The following is a 10325-nucleotide window of genomic DNA, read 5'->3' on the forward strand; positions in this document are numbered from 1 at the left end:
CTCCCAAGGAAATAAAGGCCTAGGCCATGACCGGGTCAAGAACTTCTCTAGTTCCAACCTGTTCTTTGAAAATCCACACAGGAACAAGGTGACATGGTGAGCTTTGATGCATGTGAGCTGGGAAACCAGAACACTGATCATGTGATTAACTCATGAATAGCAGGTGGTTCTTCCAAGACTAATTTGTCAAGAAACAAAGAAAGTTGTGGGTACAGGGAGTTTCATGCTTACCTTCTCCATCACATGTAATTTGACTACAAGCCAACCACTTTATTCCATAAATATGGCAGCCTGAGTGAGCCTTTTTGAGCTCTCCCTGATAAGCAGCTGGCTGCACGGCAGTGATCTCCCCTTGAGTTGGGACGCCTCTCAAGGTTACTCCTTGAGGCTGAGAGACCCCTTACCAACTGCAGATCTTTGGTAAGTGACTGATACCATGCATAACCTTGTATCACAGGGCACTGAGATCTTATATTGGTATTTTTGAATTATTATATCTTCTGTACAGTAAATAATAGATTGAACCTTGCCATCAGACTTTCTTTAGTCTCACTGTTGCAACATCTTACTTCAAGAAAACCACTTTTGCTGCTACCTCTGGTGGTGGTTCTTTACGCAGTCTAAATCTCTCCTGTGACAAGTGTAACTTAGGCACCCGTGATAGTTACAAAATATTCATTATTAAAAGCTTCCTTTAATTGGACCAAAACTCAAAACACCAAACATATGTATTTCAACACCAGTCACTCTGACCTTGGTTGTTTCCCACCTCTCCAGGACATGGAGTTCAGCAAACACAACCTTTCAAGAACTGAAAGGACAAAAGTTCAGCTGCAGGCCAGCACAACTTTGCTCCCCTGTTTCTGCTTCTGGACTTCTAATAGCCAGTGTCAGTTAACTGAAAGCATTAAAATTAATTTAGTATTTTTGACATACAGTATCAGAGAAAGACTAGAGCAGCTTGGCAGACCTGCACCTGTGGCACAAGATGGCCTGACTCAACCAAACATGCCCAAAGGAAAGAGTACATACACACCAAGAATTCTCATTTTCCTCAGTTTATAACTGTATTTTAGATGTCACAGTAGCACCAGCACACAGGGATTTTCTTGCCACAAGGATTCTTAGCAGTTATGTAGAAGATAATTTGTTAGAAATTATCTATATCTCAGATTGACAGTCAGTCACAGGGTAGTTACAGTAACTTTAAGCATATGAAGACTAGTTAGTCACTTCTCTTTGCAGATTGCCATCCCACGATTTCCAGCTGTGTATTTCTCACTTTCACCTATTGGCTTTGCTGTCCTAATGCCATCTGCTGCTAAAGATGAGCATTACAAAAATGGTTATTGGATGAGCCTGTTTTAGTTTTACGCCCATGAATTTCATGTGGAATCCGGCTCTTCCTCCCAGTCTTCCTTTGTGTTCCTAGCATTGTTTCCTCCAACCACCAGGTCTTTTAATGTGACTTTATTCAGTATTATCCAACAGTATTTCTGAGTTAGTTTATTAGCAGGTTTTTTTGCTTGTTTTGGGGTGGTTTGTTTTCTGTTTGTTTGTTTAAGTGAACACACTTCATTCTCAAAGTCCTCAGGGCCCAAATCTAGCACAGTGGGGAAAGCACTCAGAACAAACAGGACCTTTTCAGAACAGATGAAGAAACAAGGCAGAGATTTTTCCATTCAAGTAACAGCCATTAAAACAAAACCCATCAAAATTATGCTCTTCAAATTATCTCATTAGCATAGCCCTGGTGCTTGTTAAGGGATGTAAGTGACCACCTCTAGCAGCTCTGTGGCCTGGTGGTTCCTCCTGCCCTGAGGCTGGAGCCCAGCCTGGAGACCCAGGTGTCTCCATTGCAGGCCCACGGACAGAGCTGCTGCTGCTGCTTTCCTGTTTGCAGGTTCAACCAGTAGCAAGGCTGAGCATGCACCCCAGAGACACACGCAGGACATTGACACAGACAGCCACAGACAAGGTGCTGCCTTTGACAGCACCCACACATATGACTCACAAAATAGAAGTATAGACAGAGAAGTCCCTTTCCTCCTCTTTAACTGGTCAGGATTGAACGTCTCTCTAAAACCCACACCCCCCCACGCTTTACAGTGACAAGCACACACACATTCACGGATCCCTCAAGTACCAGTATGGCCCCTCTGCCCATCCAATACCCCTGCATGGATCCCAGGCCCTCTTACCCACTTCGAAGGATCTCCTACTTGCTGGGTGGTCCAGCTTGGTGCTCACTAACAGAGGCACATACTTGTTTCATAAGCATTCCACACTCACAGATCCCCCCAAATACCAGCATGGACCCTCTGCCTACCCAACACCCCTGCCTGGACCCAGGGCCTCCTACCCACCAGCCAGTCCACCTTGAAGTCTGCTAGCAAATTATACAGGCAAACCCCACACACCCCATTTGCAGAAGATACGCCCCACACACCCTCACCAGCAGCCAGCATCAGGCACATGGGCTGTGACCCACAGTCCCACTCCAGCCACCAGCGCTGAGCCCCTCACTCACTCCAATTGCTGGCACCACAGGCCAGGGGTTCCTGCACCCCCAGTCTGACCCCAGCTGCTGGCACTGAATCCACTCACATCTGTCCCCCTCATAGCTGACAATCCAGACAGAAAGTCTGTGGGACCTGTGGAGCACTCCCAAGAGCTACAGTCCTTCCAATTACTGATGCTAAGATACCCTCTCGCTCCAGTTGCTGGCACCACGGCTCAGAAGTGCCTACACCTCCAGTCTGACTCCACTTGCTGGCCCAGTTATCCACTCACACTGGTCTCCTCAGTAGCTGGCACCTAGTCCTTGCAGCGCTCGCACACAGAGGATAAAGAGTGAGACTATGCAGAGAGAGAGTTACGAAAGGACTTAAGAAGACAGGACTGGCTGCAGGGATCAGGCACAGGGCTCGGTCAGACAGACCATCTAACCAGCCACGGTTTACGCACGACTGACTCCTTTTATACCCTCTTCTGTCTGTTCCCCTTCTGCATAGTTCCACTATCCTCTTCCTCCCACCCACACCTGGGACTCCTAGGTTTGCACTCTAATCCGTTTAAAAGCCCAGGTTTGCCTACAGTTTCTCAATGGCCCATCAATTAGCGAGACTGACTAGGCTTGTTTCTTCTGTCTCCTTCACATTTGCCTGTCAGGTTTATCTCTCCAAGTTTTCTTTATCGCTTCCCTCTTTTCCCTATAATCCCATTTGACAAGGTCCTTGATCAGATAATCTTGCCAAAATAAAACACTCGCATCCCACACACTTATGAATTAGCATAGCTAAAGAGGTTTGCTTCTTGTTATTATCCCCAGTATTGTTTGTCCATCAGGTTTGCGTCTCCGAACATTGGGTTTATTCCTTCCCCCTTATTGTCTCCTTTTGCACTGAAAAGGTCCTTGAGCAGGTAACCTTAACGAAGCAGATGCTCTCACCACCTTTCACATTCCCTTACACTCAACACACTCCCCAATTTTATTGCTGGAAACAGTGCTCCTTCACTGCCAACACAAGCCATTCTTAACTCTTGGTCTGCTATTTCTTCTGTTGCTTTCTCATACATTTCCACTGATATATTATTATTTTAATATTATGTTACAGATCTGAAATTATGTTTCAATAGGGGTATTTGAGGCAGGGCTGCAGGACTATTAAAAACTTAAGGAATGCTTAGGAAAAGGATCAAATGTCGGGGAAAGGGGAATGTGTAAGAACAATGAGAGGAGGAAATAGAGCGGGAGAATAAAAGGGGCTGGTCACATGTCAGCAAGGTCCAGTCGGGACCAGGGGCTCATGGCTCGTAGGTTTAAGGTCAGCAACTGAGAAGACCAGGGTGCCAACACCTGCAGAAGAGACCACAGGGCTGGGAGGTCACAGTGACAGCAACTGGAGAGACCAGCGTGCAGGGAAAGTCTGGGTGCCAGCAACTGGAAAAGGAGCTGCAGGTCACAGGGCTACATATGTAGTCAGCAACTGGAGCGACCAGGGGGTGTGCAAGGGGTCCAAGGGCCAGTAATTAAAGGGACCTCAGTGTGTTTATATTTTCCCATAGTGGGTTTATGCCAATGGGTGCGGGTGCGTAAGTGTAATTTCAAGCTGAACTAGCCTGAGCAAGAAGAAAACCCAAGACACTTAACCAACAACAGACCAGTAGCAAAGTATATGACCCAATATTCCCGAACTCATGTGTCACTTGTGTACACAACATTAGTGAATAAAATGATTAACTGTTGAAAATCTTGGTCAATTTTCTCCAGTTTATGCTAAATGTAAGATTTATAAGACAACTGTCGATAAATTTCATGGGTGCTTTATGCTACACAGACCTCTGCACACTACGCTACCCATAATTGTTTAATACCCTTCGGATTGTACTAAAATTGTGTTTCTTGTAGCAGGCAGTTAATAACAACTTGAGAAATTACAATCATTAATTCAATTTTAAAACTTATTCAGAGATAGTACAAAAGTCAAAAAAACAAGGAAAGAGCACTCTGTGGCACTTGGCAATGGACTTGATCCACAGCCCTACAGCTATAGAATCGCACCCAGCAACTCTGCCGCAAGAGTCACAGGAATTGCAGTCACAGCCAGAAGGGCAGCAGGGAAGAGGCCATTCTTCTCACCAGGAATGAGATAACACAGATAAACACCATGCCACATGTCAATAATCAGAAGTGCTAGATAAGAGAAAAATCTGAATTTGACACAAGCAGCATCTAAACCAAGCTCAAAGAGATTATTCTGAAAGATAAAAAGTTAATTTTCTGCAAAGCACCATGGACTTCAGGCATTTGGAAGAGCCATGCTTCACAAGGAGTTTTAAAATTCTAGTTTTCCATGATATCACACAACATACCAACATCAACAAAAGAGATGTCACTGTTCAGAACAAAACAAAATCTTCAAGATTGTATCTGATTGATATCAACCAAGCATTTACTGCTTACACTCCTCAGGTGAAAAATTATGTTCACTTCTGACTAATAACTGTAAGCGTGAGAAAGCAATTTATAACACAAAATCAGAAGATTTGCAGGGAAAAAGGCATTAGTAACAGGGATCAGATTCATCACACAAATTAACGTCTCCTAATATTCTATTCAGAAACCTACAGATGAAAGCTTTTCTAATACTAGCATCAGACTCCTTTATATGTGAATATCCTTGCCTCGGTAGTATAGTTCACGTTTATAATTGAAATATCTGTAGCTCATGCTTTTTAGTTGTATTACTATGATGGAAGAGGTCAGCTAATGATAAAGCAGATTCCAGATACTTTTTCTTGGATGGAATGACGTTTTTTAGAAGATACCTACAGCCCTACGCTACAGCTGCAAATTTCTACTTATCATACTTTATGGAAACTACTGTGAAATGCAGAGCAACCATGAAATGCACTTCAATCTCTGAAGACTTTCTAAGTTCCCTCCAAGTTTTAAGGCACATTCAAAGAACTGTCTTACATCTTCAGTAGTTGTACATCCTTTTAAAAGCATTGCTCTCAAATCATTCAATGCCTAATGACTACTAATTGGAGAAAAGTTTGCAATCTATGTAGGGAATACTGGCTGAAGTGCAAATTAAGAAGTTAACCGAATTTCGGTCACAGAGAATAACAGTAATCTTCCACCAGCACGTACTAGAAGAGCTCTTTTGCATTTTATGGAGACCATTTATACCAGCAATAAAGCATATTACTAGCTTCAAGATCACGGGAGTCTTTTTTTAAAAAAAAAGTATAGCTGTGATAATGCCTTTCTTCTCTGCTGATTTGTGAAGTTTCCTGTACACTGTAAGTTACATTACCAATGATTCCACTCATTTAATTATCTTCCTTGCAATTCCTCCAAGTATAAAATCCTACAGCTCTTTTGGTTTACATTTTCACTGCCCTTTGCAGTTTTGAAACTGCTGAGAACTTACAACTCTCATGTTTATCAGAAACACAAATAACAGTCACAAAGATCCTAGGAGCATCTAGCAATCAAATGTGTGAAAAAGCAAAAATACCCTCCCTGTCAGCAACGGGAAAGTTCTAGAATCCCTCAAAAAACTGTGGCTGTAACAGTATTAAGCATAGCCTAGAAATACTTTGAGTGGCAATGACAGGTTGAGAAGTTTACATTTTCCCCAACCCCATTTTCTTCCCCATTTCTACATCTTCGGTTGTACTGATGCTGCTATTTGCAGTGCTTCAGGATGAACCAGACTACAGATAATAAAATAGCTTCCATGCTTCCAATTTTTTAAAAAAGAGTAAGATCACTTACTTCAGCAATCTTGTTAGAGTGTTCCTTCAGACAGATGCATAGCACCCTCTGGAAGAACAGGCACTCCTTACTGGTCTTTGCTCCTAGAAGGGAAAATAGTTATTAACCTTCAAGTGCTACTTTTACCAAAGTAGGAATGACCCGTACCAACAACATCACTGCACAGGCTCCTATGTCTCTGATTACTAATAATACATCAGAAGATCTCCTGGCAAGTTTTGAAGTCCAATTTGCTGTGAAGCAACAGCTTACTTTTATTAGTGCCCAGTATCAGTTCATGAAAGCAAAGAATAGCCATCACCTAACGCTAACAACCATAATTTGTGTTTTCACCATCTTTTCTTGTCTTTTTTTTTTTCCTCTTTCCTCCTCTTCAGAGTCACCAGCAGGCCCTACAGTTTCTAACAAGCCTTCGTAGTCAGGCTTAGCAAAGCATGAGCTGCTCTAGGAATTAAGATAGCTGAATGGCACCTTCTTGGCCTACTGCTCCCTTTAGTCTTTCTCTGCTGTCTTCAGTCTTCCCTCCTGATCCCTTTTAAATCAGGGCATGGGGAGTATTGGTCTCCCTCCTGTGCCTACTTGTTGATGATTAGTCATCAACAAAGAGAAGAAAGGCTCAACATCAAACTGCTAGGTTAATTATTGCATTGGTTAGGACCAGGAGAGACCACAAACACTGTGACAAAGTCACACATCTCCAACTCACTGATACGTCGCTCATTGTTGCGGCAAATGAAACTGAGCAAGCTCAGCACACACAGGATTTAAGAAACCACTTCCCTTGTTTGCAACCCACAGCCAAAAGTCAATAGACCCAGGTGGTGGCTCATAAGGTCGCAGTAAGCAGCTCAGCTGGTCCATTATGGGCGAAAGGCCTGGCAAGAAGGACTGCCTGAGGAGCACACACCCCCACTCACCTGGCCAGGTGCACCATCACACCTCTATTCCACCAGAGGTGACTAAGCGAACACAACAGGCCCCCCCTTTCGATCAGTTTTCCTCACAAAAAAAGGCAAACAAAAGAGCTGGGAAACATTGTTTTATGTAATTTTTAGGAGATATAAAAATATTCTACTACCAAAACACATTTGCCTGCAGAAAACACTTAAGTCAGTAACTTGCTGGCTTTTAAAAAGCTAGTTTGAAGGACAGCCTCCTGCAGATCAAAGTATTTTACTGATCTACAATTGTTTTTGTTGAAGAGTGGTAGGAAGGGGGAGGAGCAAAAAAGCATCTGTGCTTTAAGTAGAAAACAGAACCAAAATGGCAAAATAAAAGTTCTTCTAAAAACCTGGCAGACCAATGGAGAACTGGAGAAACAGTTTTAGCTACTATTAAGCAAGAAACCAAAGCACCCCATAACAGACTTGATACGAAGCGTCCTGTAATGTTTTTTTTCTGCCAAAACATCAGACAACATAGTACGTCCTGAAACAAAAATACTGTTTAAGCTTGAACTACAAAGAGGGGTTCATCCTTTAACTTTGAAGTGCCACCTGACTCAGTGCAGTGAGCCACACGAAGACAGTCCGCTAACGGCTCCTGGGGAACACCTTCAGAACCACCCCAGCACGCTGGCTAAGGCTTTGCTTTGAGACTCAGGGGAACTTTTATACTGGCACAGCTATCGAGCGTAAAGGATTTAATTTTGTGGACAGTAATATAAAAGTGATCATTAACACAAGTCTGCTTTCTCTGCCAGGAACGTCTATCTAAATGTTCTGGGACACTGGCTGGTTAATTCAAGGAAATCGGGCGATAAGAGACCAGTGAAGGAGCTTTTGATGTTAGTGACAAGTTTTACTCCCATCATTCTCAGACGCAAGAGCTAGAAAATATTTACCAGGAGTCACGATGAGCTGGGTTTGTTTTGTTCTATTTTTAAGTCATCCCAGGAGGCTAGTTAAGAGCAGGGAAAGGCCCGACATTACCACAGAGCTCCTAGAAAGAGTTGAGTCAACCTCATAACAACTTCCAGGAAAACAACCTCCAGCATTCCTATGGGCTTCTGAACCACATTCAGTGCTGGGAAAAACCTACTCAAGTTCTAGCCAACGCCTCTAGCTTTCACTGATACCAAACCCATATGCAGCATATTTCCCAGAGCACATGAAGGAAGTTGATAAAGAAGTGTTGATGGGGTACTTGGCCTTTTTTCTCACATTTCCATCTGCCTTTGCAGATGGAATAAGCTAGGCAATTCTTTCAACTACACTACTCAGACAACCCAAAGCAGAATAGCATCCTACACCTCTTTAAAACCAATTTTTTTCTTTAGTTATATATACGGGTCTGTTAGTTCATCCACAATACTCGACTGCAGGTGTCCCTCTTACACAAGGTCGAGCATTGGCTCCCTACCGCATACCTCCTGATGCCTGCCTGAAAGGCTGAAGCAAAAAATCACGGGCAAACACTAGACTGCCCTTGCAGAGCTTAAACACGGGGGGCTCCAAACACCTGGTCTTCCCCACACTGCGAGCCCACAACCCTGAAATCTGTGACTTCTTTTTTTATTATTATTATTTTAATACTATCTTCCAATCCTATCTCCCTGGATTGCTCTGCCCTACGCAGAGGCCGTACATAAACTTCTGCTGAAGGTGACGGGGGGGGATGTTTCTGGAGGCAAAAGTCCGGCCGAAAAGCGCGCCTGCGGACCTCACGGTGCTTGCGGAGCCGCTCGCAGGACGCTCTACCGATGTGAACCGGTTCCGCCAGACGAGCAGCTCACCCCCTACCTGCGGCCGCCGCGCCTCACGGCGCCGGACCGCTCGGCAGCGGGCACCCCGGCCCAGCGCCGCCCGCGCCCGCCAGGACGGGCCCGCAACCGCCCCAGCGGAGCGCCGCGGCCCTGCACGGCCCTCGCCTGCCGGTGGCCCCGCACGGCTCCGGCCGCGGCCTCTCCCGTTACCCCGGGGAGGAGCCTGGCACGGCCTCACCGGCCCAGCCCGAGGAGACGGCTCCGCCGCTCGCCCCAAGCGGCGCGGCCCCTACCGGCGGGCCGGCAGCTCCCTCCCCGCCCGCCCGCCGGCCCGGGGAGCGGCTCTCCGCGGCCGCCGCGTCCCCGGCCTCGCGGGCGGAGGAAGGCTCGGCCCCCGCCGCCGGTCTCCCACTGCCGCCCGCCCCGCTCCCTTCCCCTGCCCGCCGCCGCCCGTCCTCACCGAGCCCGGCGCGGCCGGCCGGCGAGTCGCTCCGCAGGCAGAGGCGGAGCCAGCCGCAGCTGGCTCCGGTGAGAGGCGGAAGGAGGCGGCGACCGGCGGCCCTGCCGTTACCGCCGGCGGCCAGGGGCAGCGGAGCAGGCGCCAAGGCCCGCCCCGAGGCGGGGCCCTCCGCGGGTGGGGCCGCCACCGGTGCCCGCCGCTCTGCCCAGCCCCGGCCGCGCCTTGCGGGGCTGGGGGCTGAGGGCCCGGGGTGGCCAGGCCGCGCCAGCCCGGCCGGCAGGCGGTACGGAGGCCGCGGTGTGCAGTTCAGCCGCTGCGGTCGGCCTGTGCCGCCTAGGGGGACGAGTTCGGCGGGCGGGAGCAGAAGTTTGCCTCAGGTTTCACCGGGCCACTGACAGGGAGCTGTGCAGCACGGTCAGATTCGCCTTTCGGCTTCTCCGATCCCTCCAGACTGAGCCCTGCCTGCCCGCCTGCCGCAGGTCCCCAGAGAACTCCCACCGCTCCAGGCGCATCACAATTTATGTGAAAAATACAGTGGTTCTTTCCCCCCTGTCGCAAATGGGTGATTTATAACGCTTAAGGAATGACCAACAAAAGTATTAGCAAAAGTGGGTTTAATATGATGTTGTAAAAGTGCGACTTTAACGAAGTTCAGTGGCAAGGTTCGCTCTATAAATTACTGCATGGAAGAATCGTACAAAGGAAAACTGAGTTACACTCGAGTTAGAATGATTCACAAAGAGTAAGGAAGACCCTCCCGTTGAGTCACGAGGCTCACAGCAGACCTCCTTGCTTTCTAAACTCCTGACGGAGCTTAGGTGCGGCTAGGTCCAGTCTTACCCTCGGACTTGGACAACGGTGTATGTCTAAGG

General features: G+C 46.9%; 1 protein-coding gene across 2 annotated transcripts in view; it reads right to left on the reverse strand.

Annotated features, from left to right (window-relative positions):
- The window catches only part of RESF1 (retroelement silencing factor 1), a 34542-nt gene extending 24956 nt beyond the window's left edge, over positions 1-9586 (reverse strand). For both annotated transcript variants that reach the window (XM_087766972.1, XM_087766971.1), the window contains exons 1-2: positions 9454-9586; positions 6290-6372 (exon numbers count right to left, since the gene is read on the reverse strand). The gene's annotated coding sequence lies outside the window, so the exon portion shown is untranslated. The remainder of the gene's footprint in view (positions 1-6289; positions 6373-9453) is intronic.
- Positions 9587-10325: the final 739 nt, after the last annotated feature.

The sequence above is a fragment of the Nipponia nippon genome, unplaced genomic scaffold (assembly GCF_047370975.1).
Source record: "Nipponia nippon isolate SJK-2023a ecotype South Korea unplaced genomic scaffold, ASM4737097v1 scaffold_3, whole genome shotgun sequence".
Taxonomy (NCBI): Eukaryota; Metazoa; Chordata; class Aves; order Pelecaniformes; family Threskiornithidae; genus Nipponia; species Nipponia nippon.